Raw genomic sequence first — 19,089 nt, forward strand, 5'->3', positions numbered from 1 at the left:
ATCTCACTTCTCCTTTTGAAAGACATATTAATTTAAATCCCTTTGTGCCCAAAAACATATTATTTTAACCCATCATTTAACACCGGGCTACACAAGATTCACTTGAAAGTAAATAGGCAGACTCTCCTTGTGTCCCTCATGAATCTGAAAATGAAGGTAGGTGTTAATATATTTATATTTACCATGTTTGTATCGAACCTTTCATTCAAAAATACAACTGAATGTGCTTAACACATCTACATTTAGTTTCTTGATTCAAAACTATTTTAATTAATGCTGTATTGCACAAAGTCTTATGCCATTTGTTTCTGTGGGTATGGGCTCAGAGTTTCAGAAAACACAAAGGTCATACTTAAAGGCCCCATATTATAAAGCTTTTTCAACAAGATAACATAGGTCTATGAGTTACAGAAAATATGTTTTTGAAGCTGTTTGCTGGAAATAGCTTTTTCGGAAAAGATTCTCGCCTACCTCTATTTCCCTCTGTTTCAGTCCCTTTCAGAATGTGCTGTTTTTGGTGTCTGTAGCTTTAAATGCAAATGAACTGCTGTTCATTGCATACAAATGAGCTGCTGCCTATTTAACTATGCCCCACTCATAAACTGTTACCATGATAACAGGGACAGTGTAGACTCTAACGTAGCACTACCCGTGTGAAAGTAGCGGACAGCAATAAACAGACCAAGTTCTGGGACTATGAAATGGACTTTTTGTTGTTATTTGTTTATTTCATTTTCTGAGCGCTAAAAATGAGAAGTGACATTGGTTGGGAGAGACAGACAGAGAGGAAAGAGAGACGGGCTACATCAGCATTTGGAGGTCAGCAGCGTGGGAGGACAATCTGCTTAACTTTCCTTGGTTTAAGGACCCTAATCAAGGTATGGATTGTTTGTTTTGGGGTATGAATTGTGCATCTGCATCATCGCAAACGGGAGTCCGGGGGCCCCCACTATATATAAAATACACATCCAATATGAATATAAATACACATCAAAGAGTAACATGATGTTCCTTTATTGAATAAGGATAAATCAAAGCATCAGTTCCTTTCAAAACTGAAGTCACACAGTGACTCTACAAGATAGAAAGCACAGAATCAAAGCATATTATACAACATAAGAATAAATACACATTCAAAGGTCTGTATATAATACACCCCACATGTCTGCACACTGAAATAAATGCAGGACAAATCCGTACACAACAAATGAACAGACAAATGAATGGATGCAGTAGCCTCCCTGCAGGTTTGTATACACACAGTATACAGCACAAACATAAGAGGCCAAATCAATCTAAAAAAAATAAATAAATAAAACCCACAAATTCCTCTGCCAGTGCAGGCCATATTTAACTGAAATTCGCAGCATGGGTCTCTGCCAATAGGACATATTTAACTGAAATAAATGCAACTAAAATAATTTAACACATATTGGTCCCTGACCAGCTGACCACTGTTGTCATCAGAGAAGATGGCAGGATTGTCCCAGTCCATGTGTGATGGCACTCTGGGGGCCCTGTCCTTCCTCAGGGAGGCCACATTGTGGAGGACAGCACAGGCCACAGTGATGTCACATGCCCTCAAAGGGCTGACCCGTAAAGCCTGGTTTATGCTTCTGTGTCGCGGCGACGCTATACCTACAGCGTACACCCGACGCCGTCACTGAGCATTCATAGTTCTGCGTCGAGGGAACGCGTTGCTCCGCAATTCACCGCCAAGCCGCTAGGGGGGTGTGGCTGTCTTTGTATGGTTTCGGGGGGCTCTTGCTGCCGTGAAGAGGAGTTGTAGAGGTATGTCGTACTTGCGTACCTCCTCGATAATTCTTTCTTCGGCTTGGTCCATTTTTTCTTGTAGATCTCACCACAGAAACTTTGAAAATGCCGGTGTTGTTGTGCTGCGACCATAGGGCTGCGACTGAACCAAAAATTACATTCTGAGCGGACCAATCACAGTCCTCGACATTCACGTCACGGCGCATCGACGCGACGCGTAGTCAGGATTTTTTGGAGGTGCACGTCATGCTATGGCGTAGAGTCCACGTAGGGGTCTGCGTCGACGGCGTAGGTACGGTGTCAACGCGACGCAGAAGCATAAACCAGGCTTAAGTCATGAAGACAATGAAAGTGTGCCTTCAGGAGGCCAAAGGTCATTTCAATCCTCGCCCTTGTTCTGGCATGGGCATGATTGTAGGCCTGCTATGCTTCCTGAGGGTCTGTGTGCGGTGTCAGGAGAAAAGACTGGCAGGCATACCCCCTGTCCCCCAGCAAGACACCAGAGAATTCACCTGTCAATGCAAAATCTCATCATCACAACCTCATAAATAGAGTGACATTCTTGACACAACTATGATGTAAAAAGTGGTTATTGTGCATTCTTAAGTATTAGTCAGGGCACCATTCTGCAAGATGGTCTTGTATTTAATCTTGACTTGTTGCCATGTCCGTTTTGGCCCAGTCATGTTTAATCTATATACACACACACACACACACACACACACACACACACGCACACATTTATATATACACATATAATTATCAAGGAGTTATACAGTCTGATGGAGTTACATTTACACAATTTCACTCACATCTGCAGTCAATTTCACTTACAATTTCAACTGATTCATAATCAGAGTAAAACTACTTTTTCGGAGATGATAATTAACTATTTGGATTGTAATTGTGATGGTTTCAGCGGAGCAGTGAGTGTGTATTAGTGTGCATTCAGGCAGTCTGCAATACTTTGCCATGCTTTCTCTCGTTGTTTTATAACTGTGGCGGTGTTGCCTTTCTTTTTAATTTGGTCCTTCACCTCCTCGTAAGCCTCCATGAAGATTTCTGCCTCCGACAGGGAAAAGTACGCCGCTCTAGTTGCCATAGTGAATCGGTGAATCTGTGATTGATGGCAGGGTCTATTTGAGGAAGCCGCATACACATACTTATCCGGGATAGGTTTCACCTGGCTTGATGAATCCGTGTCTGCTCATCCTGGCTTGGTCTTTGTGCAACCGATTAAGCCTGGACGCTCATGTTTTGGATTGGTTGAATTTAGCTCAGTCACTTATCCTGGATGTCTTAATCCTAATTTTGTGCAACGGGCCCCTGGACTCCAGGGGCCCGTTGCACAACAGGACATATCTGGTGAGAAGCGTGGTTTAGGTTTTACTGATCAGAGTTCACATCACATCTCAGCACTCATCACTCACTTGCCTCTCTCAGCAGAGTTTTTTGTTCTTTTCTTTAGACTTGAACTTTTGAGGGGAAAACAATCTTAATTGGACTGATTTATTTATATTAATGTACTGAAGGATCCTTAAAAATCTCTGGACTGTGTGTATGTGTTAATGTTTTTTCTGTTTATGTTGTTAAGTTTGTTTTCATTAATATATTCTGGGAATCAGAAGTTTCTGAAGCGCTTTCGTTAATTATTAATTTCAATGATAATTTTGGTTGTGGTTTCGTTTATGTTTGTGCTTTGAATTTATGAGTATAACTTGTTTGATCAGTCTCTGGAGATGGCCTAACTCACACCCAATTCAATCCGCCTGTTACCTATAGACCATTTTACTGTTGGTAAACAATGACACATGAGTCGATGTGCACACGCACCTTGGCAGTAGCAAAATAAAATGGCAGCGGTACAGTCCTACCTGGAATTGCTGTGTGCCAGAGATCGGGAATGCTACCTCAAAAAATTAATTTTAAGTGATGGAGAAAGACTTGGAGATCCACATTCGATTCGGGATAGGAAATGGCTGGATGATTTAACCACTGGCCAGCAATCGAGCGACCGGAGATATATTGTTACCTGGTCGAAAAACCTAGCGTCTACACCAAGGAGAAACTGGGCGTGCACAAATCACTGGATGCTTACAACTGTCTGTGGACATGTCCAGGATGTGAAGTATAGTGACCTAAATAAGGAGTTTTGTGTCCTGAAGGCTGAAGTGCTTCCAAGTGAACGACAAGGACACAACTCATATACCAGGCATGTGTAATCCCACACGAACGCAGGCACTTTGTCTTGATGGCAAATTGCACTTGCATGGCGGTGTGAGTAAATTAGCTTAGATAGCTAGCTAACATTAAGTTAATCGGGCAGAGTAAAGGAAGGTTTTTTGAGAGGGCTGTCTGATGTTGCAGGCTAGGGTCATGTTGGAGCCATGCAACAGCATTGCTCATCAAAACAGAGCTGAATGTTAGATGGGGGATAACAGAGAAGGAGTCCTGTATGTCAGGGGCCTGCATAAGGAAGATGTCGAGGAGAGAGGTCAAGCCGACATCACTGAAAGAGATCCCTTTTCACAAGTCCAAAAGGCTAGGGCAGCTTCGGCCAGGAGCCAAAGTCAGGGAGTGCAGCGTCAGAGCCAGAGGCACGTATTAATATTAGTGTAGATTTGCTATGTTAGTTGCTATGAAGAGGTGTGTGGTTTTGGAGTTTCTGCATTATGGAGTTATAATAAAATTCTGATCTGTTCAACTGATATTTGTTGATGTGGTGAGAAATTGAGTTTTTATTGTTCTTTCATCAGAGCTTGCAGATGATGACATACTGGAAATTGTCCCCTATGCTGCTGTTCTCACGAGTACAGACACCAGTGACACGGACACGGCTTCAACCGACAATGACGACAACTTGGCTGACTTGCCAGAGCCGCTGACAGCTGTCTTCGGTGCGACACTAAGGGATCTCCCACCCAAAGACCTTACTTCAAGGTGAGAAGATATATTTCACAGACTATCTCAATGACTGAGACCTGATCAATGTGAACCAGCAATCAAAGTCCAAGGACTGGCACGCACACAGGGCTCACAAGAAACCATGACCCTGGCTTGGAAACACTGAAAGCCTGAATGCATTGTGAAAAGCCAGACTATGGTAAGATGATTGACTGTGCCCAATGCGACAGCCACTTCCGTTCCAGCTGTGCGGAAGTGAAGAGAAGCTGCTAAATTGGCTCTGCGAGCAGTGCAAGAGATAAGAATTCTGTTATGACCATTACATCACCTTTGTAATACATAAGTAGTACTGTAGGCATAATAAAGAACACCACAAATATGTATCATTGAGCATCATTTCTGGGAGTTATCTTTGATCAAGACATGTCCTTTCACTCTCATGTAAAACAAATTTCAAGGACTGCCTTTTTCACCTTTGTAACATTGCAATAATCAGGCACATCCTGTCTCAAAATGATGCAGAAAAACTAGTCCATGCATTCATAACTTCCAGGCTGGATTATTGCAATGCCTTACTATCAGGTTGCCCAAATTCATTGCTGAATATTCTCCAGTTGCTCCAGAACGCTGCAGCATGTGTTCTGACAAAAAGAGGAAGATAAATTATATTTCTCCGACATTAGCTGCTCTGCACTGGCTCCCTGTAAAGTTTAGAATAGAATTTAAAATCCCCCTCCTTACTTACAAAGCCATAAATGGTCAGGCACCTTCTTATCTTAAAGAGCTCATAGTACCCTATTACCCCATTCGAACACTGCGTTCCCAGAATGCAGGCCTGCTTATGGTTCCTAAAGTCTCCAAAAGCAGAACAGGAGCAAGAGCATTTAGCTATGAAGCTTGTGGAACCATCTTCTAATCTTTGTCCGGGAGGCAGACATTGTCTCTACATTTAAGAGTAGGCTTAAAACTTTCCTTTTTGATAAAGCTTATAGTTAGGGCTGGCTCAGGCTTGCCCTGAACCAGCCCTTGGTTATGCTGCTATAGCATTAGACTGTTGGGGGACCTCCAAAGATACACCGAGCTCCTCTGTCCTTCTCCATCTGCTTTCATGTCCTACCATGGTGTGTTACTAACTTAGCTTCTTCCCCAGAGTCTCCTGTGCTTTGTCGTCTCGCAGGTTCCCATGGATAGTGGCTGAATCTGGATTGTGGATTACAACTACGTCTCCTGCCATGGCCCTGCCTGACATCCACTGTAACTGCTACTCCTTTTATTACATCCACTGTCACTGTTACTGTGATTGTATTTCTGTCTGTCTCTCTCTCTGTCTGTCTCTCTCTCTGTCTGTCTCTCTCTCTCTCTCTCTCTCTCTCTCTCTCTCACCCAACCGGTCGAGGCAGATAGCCACCCACCCAGAGACTGGTTCTGCCAGGGGTTTCTGCCTGTTAAAAGGAAGATTTTCCTTACCATTATCGCCAAGTGCTTGCTCATGAGGGAATTGTTGGGTCTCTGTAGATAAAAGAGCTCGGCCTGTACCAGCTCTATGGAAAGTGTCCTGAGCCAACTTCTGTTGTGATTTGGAGCTACGCAAATAAAACTGAATTTAGGGATTACATTTAAATTCAATAATATTACACTCAAATGCGGGTATTTTAACAATGCAATCAGGTTGTCAAATTAACATTAATAATCCATACAATAACAAATAGATCAATAATGCTTACAATAGGAAAATTTAAAACAGTGGAACACTTAACAATAACAAATCTGTCTTCTCCTGGTCCTAGTGCCGCTTCTATTGTTGTTTTACTCGTTTTTATTCAGACTCAAGAAAAAGCTTCCAGAAGAAGCCAGTAGAGGGCAGTATAACACATTCTCAAGTTTCTGTGTCAAATTACTGTTTTACAACACTCCCACTTAATTTTACACTGGCATAAAAGCACTAAAGGAATTTTAATCAAAATCAATATTCTATCTCCAAATAATGTCAAGATAATAAATCCTTTCAACTCAAAATTTGCAAGAGTTTTTTTTTTCTTACTCCCTTTTTTTTTTTTTTTTTTTTTTTACCTTGCTTACAGTTATAACATAACATATCGAACAATAAACAGTAGTAAGCATTTTAGGCATACTTAAACATGGCAAAGTCCAATCTCTCTCCTAAGATACTCAAACTTCTTTTTTGTCAGTGGCTTTGTCAAGATATCTGCTTTCATATCCACTGCACTTGTATTTGTCCATTCTGCACACATTCACGATGTGAATGATGACATCACGACAAATGAGAATCCTTCTCTTTTCTTCATCCCACAGACCGTAGCCCTTGGCATTGTTTGCATAGCCCATGAAACGAAGCTTCACAGCTTTCTTGTCCAGTTTTCTTCTCTCTGTGTCTGGGACATGAGCATAAGCAACACAACCAAACACTCTCATGTGACTCATGTCTGGCCTTTTGCAACATTGTTTTGCTGAGGTGTGTGGGGTACAGTCATCTCATGGTGGATACCTTGAGCCTTCAAGTATTCTTGAAATTCACTTGATGTGTATTCCCCATCATTATCTGTTCTCAGTCTCGTGACTCTCTGCCCACACTCATTTGAGAATGTCTTCTCAAATTCTTTGAATTTGCTAAGGACTTCACTCTTCTGTTTCAGGAAGTAAACCTTGCAGCATCTTGAATAATCATCAATAAAAGTCACAAAGTACTTTGCTCCACCTATAGATTCCGTCTGCATGGGACCACAGACATCACTATGTAGCAGCTGCATCTTACGTTTGGAGCGAATGTCTCCCACTGGCTTGTGTGGTTTTCTAGACAGCTTGCCCTCCACACACGCTTCACAGAAGGGGGTTTCTTTCTCTGCTGTAAAATCCAGTCCAGTTACCAGACTTTTGAGTTCCTTCAACTTGCTGGTGTGACTAGGGATGGGTACCTTTCACATCTGAATCGATACGATACCGATACTCGGTACCTGCGAATCGATACCGGTATTTTTCGGTACCTGTTTTCGATACTTTTTTGGGGGGGGATATGTGTTTGGTAATTAGAGTTATTTTGTATATTTAAAAAAATAGTCAAAACTTTGGAATTTTGAACATTTATTCTTCAATAACATCAAGTTAAATAACTCCAACATAGAACTTGAGAAAAATGTGTGTGGGGATAAAGTAAATAACTTAAAAATAAATAGATTCAAAATAAACAACTGTATAAAATTATGCTAACTGAAGCTGCGTCGTCGTCGTCGTCGTCATCATCGTCGTCTACCTTTTTAAAAGGGGCGGTTGTTCTCCTTCCTCGAAGCTGGCTGCAAGTGTCGAGCCGCTGGCTGCAGCAGGCTTGCTGGCGGTAACGTTTAATGCTGACGCCGTGCGAGTAGCTGTGGTAACGTTAGCCTGTGTTTTTAAACTGTCAAAAATCGTGCACTCCTCCGCCTTGAGGAATATTTGGTGTTTAACCAAGTGCTTCCTCAAGTTGGACGTGTTTCCCTTGCTGGCATCCAGCTTGATAAAATGAAGCCAGACTATGGAACGCTTACGGTCCGCCTCTGAAGATAAAGCAACCACTGACGTAACCGCGTCACCGCGTCCTCCGCTCTCGCCGACGCTTAACGTCAAGGTGCGTACAGGGTAAAAAAAAAAAAAAAAAAAAGTGCGTTCAGGTACCGAAATGTGGTACCGACGGATTTCCCGTGAATCGATACTCGCTACTTCAGCAGGAATTCGGTCGTACCAAAAAAGTACCGAAAGTCGGTGCCCATCCCTAGGTGTGACCCAGGCGCTGATGCCACAGGCTGGCTGCTACTGTTGCACTTGGTGCACCATGTCAAACAGGTGAACTTCCCTCAACTCCCAAGATGGTGCTGCGGACGGCTGCCTCTGTGTGTTGGTGCGCATTGTTTTGTTTTGATTTGTGTTTTAGACCTGTTTTTTGTGATGGTACCTGGAGCTCTTTCACCAGAGAAGAGCTCATGAACATCAGGGGAGCAACACCAGAGGATTTATTTCCTAAATTTCTGCTCCCAACAGTGGAAATTTTGGACATACTGGTCAAAGGTGCGCTCACCCTTGCTCACGCAGTGAAACGAGGAAAGAGAGGAGAGAGAGGAGGAAAGGGCCGGCGTGCTTGTGCGCCTTCGCCAGCGCGGACTACGCACGGCATTACTGGGAATATTTCTCTCTAACGTGCGTTCACTGCCCAACAAACTGGAGGAATTGCAACTGCTGTTGGGTAAAAACAGGTACTTTTCTTCATCTGCGGTTTTGTGCTTCATCGAGACGTGGCTCTGTGGATTAATACCAGACTCTGCGCTGCAGCTGGCTGGCTTCCAACTCCACCGCGCGGACAGAGACACGGAACTTTCCGGCAAAACTAAAGGTGGAGGAATCTGTTTCTACATCAACAGTGGTTGGTGCAACAACGTGACAGTGATCCAGCAGCACTGTTCTCCTGACCTGGAATCTTTCATCATTAACTGTAAGCCTTTTTATTCACCCCGTGAGTTCGCCTCATTCATTTTGGTTGGCGTTTACGTCCCGCCGCAGACTTCTTGAACTGCACTGTATTTCCTTTTCTGGTAGCAGCTCCCACTGAGAAAAGATTCCCGGATAACTTGGGAACATACAGTACATCATACATTGGGACAGTTTTTACACCACTGGATTTGAATGTCATTCCCAGTTTGATGTTTCCATGTCCTAGGGCCTCCACCGCCCTGACGTCACCAAGTTTCACAGACTGTGGTTCCGGAAACTACTGGTAGACTTGAAGATGTTCTTTGTGACAAGTCATGTGCTTTGATGCTCCAGAGTCAATCAACCACTCAGCCTGTTGTGACATCTCATCCTGGTTTGTCTCTTTAGCTACAAAAGCACTCTCAGATGAGTCTTCATCTTCACACATCATGCTTTTGGTCTTGTGGGTTTTATTTTTCTTTTTTCTGCTTGGACAGTCACGTTTTATATGACCTTCTTTCCCACACTTGTAACATCTGAATGAGCTGGGTCTGTCAGCTCCAACTGCCTTTAAATTAGGCTGCATATCTCCACGGACCTGTGTTGACATCGTTGATGCCCCACCAGATGCAGCACCATCATGATCAGCTTGCAAACGCTTTTGCTCTTCATTTATTAATGCTTGCTGAACAGACTGCAGTGTTAAATTGTCCATCTTTGTCTCCAGTGCAGTGACAATTGTAGCATAGCTTGATGGTAAACAACCCAGGAGAGTTACAATCTGGTCTTCCTCCTCGACAACAGCACCGATTGCTCCAAGCTGATCGGTAAATTCCTTCATGCGCGTTAAATGATCAGTTAAGATGTCTCCTTCCTTCATTTCACATCTGAAGTAATTTTCTTTAGGAACAGTTTATTTACAAGAGTATCTCTCTCAAAATGTCCCTTCAGCATGTTCCATCAGGTTGTTGTTATCAGGTACAACTGGGGTGTACTGACATTCAGCACCAAGATGGAAAATGCATTTTCTCTCCGTCTCTCAAATTCTGCTCATGCTTCAGCATAAGCATCTGCTGCTAGCACCTCCGTTTCCATTACCATGTTCTACAGTCCTTTGGCTTTCAGCAAGTGCTCCATCTGGAATTTCCATGTTGCCCAGCTCTCTGGTCTGCTCAGCTTATCAATAAACAGCTTATCTTCCATTGTGAATCCCACAAAACTGTTTATATTCCACAAAACTCAGCGCAACACAGCTTTTTAGCGACGCTCTGGGCCCATAACCTATTGTTGTTTTACTTGTTTTTATTCAGACTCAAGAAAAAGGGTTCAAAAGACGCCAGTAGAGGGCAGTATAACACATTCTCAAGTTTCTGTGTCAAATTACTGTTTTACAACAGTTTCCAGCGTAACCAGTAATGTCCCAGGCACCTTGTCTCAGGCCAAGCAAAAACCGATCACCGGTAGGGCACCACATGTGTCCTCAACACCCCTGCGCCCCTGTCCAACCCCAATATGGTAATGTACCTAGCCCTACTCTATCCTGACTCTATAGTCACCCACCATCTCCCCTAACCTGACGTTCTCTGCTTCTGTTGCCCCTCTAGTCCCTCGTCCCCACCTCTTCCTCAAGATCAGACCCTCTCCCTGGTCGCAAACTGAAAGCATTGTGCCACCCTTTTGCCTTACCATTTCCTGGGGCCCATTTCACAAAGCAGGTTTAGTGAAAACTCTGAGTTTGTTAAGCCTGAAATGAAGGAAACTCTGAGTTTTCCGTTTCACAAAGGGAGGTAACTCAAACCAGAGAAAGAGGGGTAACTCTAGCCTGTTTCACAGAGAGAGGTAACTTAAGCTCTCGGTCAGTTACCATAGTAACAGACTCTGTGAACCTAACCTGGTCGGGACCAGGTTTTTCTCAGTGAACCTCGAGTTTCTCTCTGTCTCCGCCCTCTGTCAGCCACACACGGTATTTGATTTCCTCATTCATTCAGTCAGCAGGCGAGTTTTGGCATAACATAGTTCTGTTATTTAAAAAAATCAGTCAGTAGGCCTATATTAGAAGTCCACTTTTTTTCACTAACATGGCATGTCCTTTTGACAACGATCCCGTGGATGAAGGTGCAGCATTACTGCACAGGGAATTAAATATTCATCGGGAGATGGTTATCAGACCGCGCATAGATGTTCTGGCATTTCCAGACAATTATCTTTTTGAACGGTGCCGTTTAACGTCACAGTCCATCATCTACATACACAACCTAATCCGTCCTTACATTTGCAACATTACCAGCCGTAGTCATGCTCTCACATCCCAGCAGATATGTGTGTTGCGCTGCATTTCGTTGCAAATGGGAGTTTTTTGTATACTGTCGGAGATGCAGAGCACTTGATTAAGGCAACTGTATGCAGGGCGGTGTAATGGGAATTCTTATTATTCATCTTCTCTGTACTTAATCATAAGTATTCACTGTCTTAAAGCCAAATGAACAACCATATCATGTGATTAGGTGTGTGCGTATGTCATAATCTGCTGACCATGTTGCCACATACAGTATGTTATTATGCACTGATTAAGTGAACCTTGTGTCCTGATTGTACAACACATTATGACGTGCCTATTGTGCTGACATTGTTCTAATGATAGAACAAAGTCATCCTGTCTACAAAGATAATGTATTGTATATAATCTATCAACTTCTCCTGCTCCGGGCTCTTTCTTGTCATCTCACACTCGAGACAACAAGAAGGGAGTCTGTCTGCAGGCGTCAGAATAAACTCACAGAAAGACAACGAACGACTCTGTGCTTTCTAGTACAAAATTGCCAGAACAGCGGTCAGAAAAGTGTGCCTCGCCCTGAAACGGCTATTACCCATCTTTGTGGTTTTCCCTGGACATAAACCCATCAGAGTCATCAAGGAGGAGTTCCACAGGATTGCAGGTGAATGATGTAGAAATCCAAATGAATTTTAAATTATATTCCGCTAATGACATTGTGCTGCAACCTCAGACTGGGATTAGTAATTTTAATTTTTTTTAGGATTTCCCAGTGTGATTGGCTGCATAGATGGCACACACATCCCCATTACGGCTCCCTCACATAATGAAGCAGATTATGTGAATAGGAAGTCCATTCACAGCATAAATGTGCAGGTACATGTAGATTGACTACTGTTTCAAAATGTTAAAGACTGCATCATAGTTCAACATCTGTCATTCTCTGCACTGTCAAGATCATATGTGATGCTGCATACCTAATTTCCAATGTGGAGGCCAAGTGGCCTGGGTCTGTTCATGACTCAAGGATTCATCGCGAGTCTAACCTGAGCAACAGACTGCAATGTGGTAAGCAGCCTAAAGATTTGCACAATATAATTCACTTGTCTCCCTCCTTTAATATACTCTGATGTGTCCACTACACATTACAGGAGAGTCTGATGGCCTTCTGCTGGGTGACAGAGGTTACCCATGCCAACCTAGGCTGCTGACCCCTTACCCTGACCCTGAACCAGGCCTCCAACAGAACTTCAACCAGGCTCACTGTAGGACGAGAGCCCAGGTGGAGATGACCATAGGCCTGCTGACAGCCCGTTTCCAGTCCACTTCATTTCCTACAAATACAAGAGCTAGTTTAGTTAATGTTCCAATAGTTAACATAATTAACATAATTCACTTGTGACCATGCACCCACCTCTAATTTGTGCTCCAGTATTTCAATTTCTAGATCTGCCCTCCTAATCTGGCAGTCCAAGTATTGCATTTCTTTTTTGGTTTTTTGATTTTTTTCAGCAGGTGCATTTTATAAATCTCTTTTACTGGTAACTGTGAATACATAAGGAGGGCATTAAATTATACAGTTGTACATGAACTCCACAGAATGAACCTCTGGTGTTTACTGAACATCCATCTCACTGTGTCAGTCTGTACAGTGGAAGTTTAGGGACTCTCCTGCTGCTGCCCAGCCATGCCCAGTTAAAAAGGATGAGAATGTGTTAATACTTCAGTGTAGGCTAAATGTACACTCTATATTCCACCACAATGTTAAGAAATGTAAATGGGAAGAGAACTATCAGTAACATATCAAGATGTTACCTCTATAGCCCTTTCTGGATCCCGCTCTGTAAAGGCAGCAGACACAGCTTCCTCGTGCTCTTCATCCTAGATGAGTGATATGTTTCAGTATACTTAAACTACCATTTGGCAAAATCTTTGGAGTATTGCCTACTTACAGTTACAAGGTCTGTTGTGGCGTGAGGGGGCTCCATCAGAATCTGTTGGGACAAAAGAAAAAAAAGACATGAAAGGGAAATAAATATTTTTATGAATAGGCTTAAAAAAGATATATAGGCCTAGGCATATTACATTTTATAAAGGTACTTGTGTCTTGGGGGTGAGCTCTGAAGATGAGCTCCCTCCAGGGATTCCCTCAGCCACTGGCCTTCCTAAATTCTGGCTAGGGCCAGCTCCTCTACCTCCATTAGAGGTGCTGGTGCTGGGCCACCACCCGTTTTACAGGCATCTGTCTTCTTTCTGTTGGCTCTGTAGGCGTAATTATTTAACAGAACATGATATCGATGAGAAGACATTTATGTGTGTGAAAACAGCATTATGTTGGGGATAAAACAACTGCACAGTCAAACAGCCACTTAACATTTGCTTTACAATGTAAAACATGATCAAAATGAGGTACCCCCGTTAAATTATGCTGAGGTCTTACATGTTTGAACAATGTTTTTATATTTCATCTTAAGCTGCTACCAAGTGCGCTTCTTCCCCGCGGGATTGCACCTACATGAAATAAATTAATGAGCTACCATTCAAGCAGTTTCCCCCTGTAATATTATTGTGATTGCAAAGGACTACATTTAAACTTACACATTGACCGGAGCAGCAATGTTCTCCCACGCAGCAGTGTTGCACTTTATTCTAAAAACATGTTCAAATTCGCCGTATGAGCGCATTAAGATTTCCAGTTCTAGGTTCTCGTCTTCCCCGTTGCCATGGTGACTCGTCAAATTGGGGCTCCATTGATGTTGGCTTTCTATAGTCGTGGTGCAAGCGCTTAACTCTGAGTTAACCTGCTCTGAGTTGATTGAACTAACTCAAATCACTTGTTCTGAAACCGGAAACTCTGAGTTTCCTATCTCAGGCTAGATCAACTGAGGGTTCAGGATTAGACTCAGAGTTTGGTGAACCTCCTTTGTGAAACGGGCCCCTGGACAACAATAAATGTGCCCATGCCCTGTCCTTGAACAGCACCTATTCCACGTGCACTTGTTCTACCTATTCCACATCAATTAAAAATTATATTTTTACATTACTTGTTCAATGTATTTAATGTTTTTACTGCTGTTGACCCAGTGTAGCACTCCCTGTCATTTTCCTGGCTCCCTGCGCTCGTGGTTGCTGTAACAAAATGGCAGCTACACATCTGAGAACTATGGACTCGAACAGGTTAGTGAGGGCACTGCACACAATCACTACCCCATCAAGTAGGTCAACTTATGAGAGTGGAATGATTGTATGTAAGATTCTAAAGTTTTTCCACCGACAAATAACTCTTTCAATGTGAGGAATTTTCGGGGTAGCACCATACATTGCAAGCTCTTCAAAAATAAAAAAAAACAAAAAAAAAAACCCCTGTCTGCCAAAATCTCATCTCTTGGTTCTAAAAGATCTAAAAATCCTGATTTCTTAGTAATTTCCTCGTCTGACATCCGGTCACCCCAACCCGGAGAGAGAAAGGAGATAGCTCCAGTGGGTGTAATGCCCACTAAATACTTCATAGTATTGTGGTGTTTGTATGTAGACCATTTCTGGGCCTGGGCAGTCAAGTTACTCTGTCTCTTAATAAAAATCTCTGTACAGTCGATGCTGCACCTACATCTCTTGAAGTTTCTTTTGAAACTTTTGGGCATTTTTCTTAAAACAGCTCTCTTGCTTGGCCACTTAATGAGAGGTTTCAACATTTTTGCCATAATGGGTAGCCAGGTCCTATAAATGTTAGATACTGTACTTTTAGATGCTTTTTTTTTTGTGTGTGTGTGTTAAATGTAAAATGCTTTTATTAATGAAAAAAAGCATTTGAGAAATAGTATGAGTCAGCATTTGGCTGCAAGAGCTGGAAAAACACAGGTCCACCTCAAGTACACCTCTCAACTGATGGCCTTTTTACATGTGACTTCTGCCACACTCCTGCAGTGCATGAGATTTGAAACTGCGTGTGCCGATCTTTTTTTTTTTTTTTTTTTTTTAATAGCAGGTGAGCATACAAACAAACATATCACGCATGACAATGTAATAACATAACATCAAACAGAGAAACACAAATGGATACACACAAACAAAGAAATAAACAACAAAATAAAACAAGGCAAAACAAAATATAGGAACCCTTCAGATATTCCAAAAATAAATTTACAATAGCATCACAAAATAACATGAAAGAGCATATTTATAATTGTATATAATCCCACTCTTCAATAGAGGAGATTTTTTTCCCATTTCATATTATGTAGTGCTACTTATTTGTAGCAATTATTTTTTCCAAAAGAAAGTGGCTTCACAATATATTTTTGAACAAACTTATATTTAGGCTAGTTCTTGATTGAGCTTTGAATATAAATATTTTACCTAACAAAATAATTATATTTGTTATCTGGGGACAATTTTCATCCAAATCTCCAACATAATATTTAGCGGTATAAATTTACAGCAGATATCCAATGTCCTTAGTCAGTTTTGGATTTTGCTCCACAAAAAATAAAAAAATAAATGCATCTGGTCTTCCTCTTCTTCATTACAAAATCTACATAATGGTGACTCTACAATATCAAACATATTAAGTTGCTTTTTAGTAGCAGTAACTTTATAAAAAATCTTCAATTGAAAATTCTAGAGTAAGAATCAATTGTTGTTTTATAAATTGATCTGAAAAATTGTTTCCAAGGTATCAAAATATTGAATTCATCTTCCCAAAAGTACAGACTGAGTGTGGAAAAGCGGTTAGGCCTCTGCGCTGTAAAATATTTATTTATTTGTTTGTTTGTTTGTTTGTTAATTTTTATTCTAGGTAACCATTTCTGAAATCTTGTAATAGGTGCGCGGACCTGCAGTTTGTATCCACTACTTTTTAACTTCTGTTTCCAATTGATTGGGATGGCTGAAAGGCTGGGATGGCTGGGATTGAAGTTAAAAATATTACAAATTTATCCAAACAACCTGCGAGATTTATCATATGAAAGAAAATCACCCCATCTTAATAGCATGATGACATGATTCACAAACAAAAAACACTTACTAAAGTATACATAAAACACAAAAACATCAACACATGGCTGTATTTGCTCAGCCATTGACTTAATTAAAATGGGTATCACTTTAGCTACCAACCCCATTCCATTTTAATGAAATTAAACATTTTTTTGGTGAAAATTCATATAACATGTCAAAAAAAGACCATAAGAAAAACCCATGTCAATCAGATCCATGTCAGTCATCACATGAAAAAATAGTGATATCATAGTGAGCTTAGGTCACTACTAATTCTTCAAAGTCTAAAGAGAGAGAGAGAGAAAAAATGTGAAAATATGATATCATTCAGGCTCGGCTATATAAATAACAAAGACAAGTGTAAATCATAAATAACCCTTTCCTCTTTTTAATACTATTATAATTTGTCTTGTCTTCCAAAAAGCAATGCATGTATTTGTCCAATTGTTTTCACTCACATAGTCCAAGGTTCTTCTCTGCCTCTTGCATCAGTTCAGCAATATTCCAACTGCTCCATCGCCTCTTGTCGACTTCCCAGCGTTGTTGCTGATGGGTATCCAGGTCAGTGCACTGTGTGTTTTGTGGTGCAGCCTCCGGCAGGTCCCTGACACCAGCAAGCAGACCCCGCTCCTCGAGAGCCCTTGCCGCAATCTGTGGACTTCCATACGTCTGCCAGGTCCCATCTTCACTGCAAACTTCCAGCTTAGCAGGGGCCAAGATATGAGATTTTATATTCTTTGATTTAAGTTGTTCCCTCATAGGTCTGTAAAGGGCTCTCTGTTGTTTCACTTTGAAGGTGAAATCATGGTCAAAAAAGATGCGCGCACTGTTATAGGTTAATTCCTTTGTCCCCCAAGCCATATGTAATATTTGCTTCTTTGTTTCAAAGTTCAAGAAGGCAACAATTATCGATCTGGTCTGATCTTTACCTTCTCTTTAGATACGGTGTGCTCTGATGATGTTAAAGTCCCCTGGGATTTTAAGCACCTCGTTAAAAATTTTTTAAGGAAGGCGATCATACTGTTACCTTCACTTTTCTCTATGTTGAATATACACGCATTGTTCTGCCTGGATTTATTTTCCAGATATTCCGTGCGCTCTTCCATATCCGAGACTTTATTCACTAGATATTTGATCGTTTTGTGATGCAATATTTCCGTGTCTTGTGTCTCACTGACCTGGCGTTCAACATCCTCCAACCTGACACTCGTTTTGTTTAAATCACGACGTAATTCTGCCCCGTCTGTTGCATAATCACCTTGATATCTTTTTCAGTTTCAGCTCGAAACTCTTTAAAATCCATCCTGAAGTCCTTAATCTCCTTCGAAAGTGACTCCTTCACCTCGAGCCTCAGGTGTTTGATTTCACCCATTTCAGCCATTGTAGAGGCAGGTGTGGAGAAATGTTTGTTTGCACTTTTCTTTCTTGCTGCTACTGTTGTTACTTTTTCCGTCAAAGCACCTGAGCGTAAATTCATCACCCGATCAGCAGGCAGAAGTGAAGGTCGTGTAGAAAAATCAAAAACTTTACAGCACCATTTCTTTGAAGGAGTTGGAGAGCTCACAGCTTTTCACGATGCGGCATGCCTCCCCATTGCCACTAGTCCTGTGTCTAAGCTTTTGGATGCTTTGAACCTAAATGTAATGTCAGTGTTGGTAAGACCTAGTCTAAATTTCATAAGTACGATGAATAGGCGATCTTCCAGGGAAAAAACCTCACACGCTGCTTTTTATTTTGGTCAGCAACCAGTCAAAGATCAAAGTGGTTAGCCCAGTGAGGAAAACAAATTGTGCAGCGCTATTACTGACAGAGAGATAAGAATATTTGATGTGTTGAAGCTCTTCTCTAAGCTTTTTGTTTTCATCTTGCGTTGCATAAAACTCTTGGCAAAGGTTTTCATATTCTGCATTAATACATGTGCCTAAGGCTGTCATACTCTGTCTTTGGGATCATTTCATCCACTCTCTCTTCCTCTATTCCATCCACTGCCTCTTTCACTGGAGGCACTGTTAGGCTGGGCCTTAGTCTGGAAGTAGTTGGATTCAATATACAAACCGGAGACAAGAGTAAAAAAGGAAACAAGTTCATTGATAACGTAAACAACAAAAAGCACACTCATAAGGAGTGGGACAAACTAACCATAAGTGCACTCAAACAAGTGGAGCTAACTGAAGGCGCACTCAAACGAGTGGAACAAACAAAACTCCACATGGGAGGCTGAGGCTGAGCAAAGGCTGGATGTGGCTGGTAGGCAATGAAAAAGACAGAAGCACACGTGAGGACAAAAGAAAAAGCCACCTTAAAAGGTGTGTAAAAACTGAGACAGCAACTGGCAATTGACTGGATATACTCACTAGGCACGGGCTCTGGAAACTCATGGGAGAGATAAGGATAATCCGGCGCCAAACCAAGCTGAGCATCTTCCTTATATACTGAGCCCTAATCAGGCTCATGCGCTCCAGGTACGCTGCTGAAGAGGTGGAGCCAGCTAGATGTGGGGAAACATGCAGCTGAGACAGACAGAGGAACAGACAGACAGACACATAACTAGGGGAAAAGGGAAACAGAGAACACTAAGAACAGACAAGTTAGCAGATCCTAACAGGCACAGGATCATCTTCAACTGTAAAACATTCATATGAGCACAGGGCTTATAAATTGTACTAAAAAAAAAAGTTAAACACAAATAA

General features: G+C 41.8%; 1 long non-coding RNA gene across 4 annotated transcripts; it reads left to right on the forward strand.

Moving 5' to 3' along the window:
- Window positions 1-659: 659 nt before the first annotated feature.
- LOC143329986 (uncharacterized) lies at window positions 660-14,992 on the forward strand. 4 transcript variants are annotated; one of them, XR_013077921.1, is made up of 5 exons: window positions 660-878; window positions 4,530-12,068; window positions 12,168-12,280; window positions 12,361-12,472; window positions 12,556-14,992. It is a non-coding gene; the product is annotated as an uncharacterized LOC143329986 (long non-coding RNA). The 4 variants fall into 4 exon arrangements; XR_013077922.1 differs by having other exon boundaries at window positions 4,530-5,931; window positions 11,942-12,280; XR_013077920.1 differs by having other exon boundaries at window positions 4,530-12,280.
- The last annotated feature ends 4,097 nt before the right edge of the window (window positions 14,993-19,089 follow it).

This window comes from Chaetodon auriga, chromosome 13, assembly GCF_051107435.1.
Source record: "Chaetodon auriga isolate fChaAug3 chromosome 13, fChaAug3.hap1, whole genome shotgun sequence".
NCBI classification, from domain to species: domain Eukaryota; kingdom Metazoa; phylum Chordata; class Actinopteri; order Chaetodontiformes; family Chaetodontidae; genus Chaetodon; species Chaetodon auriga.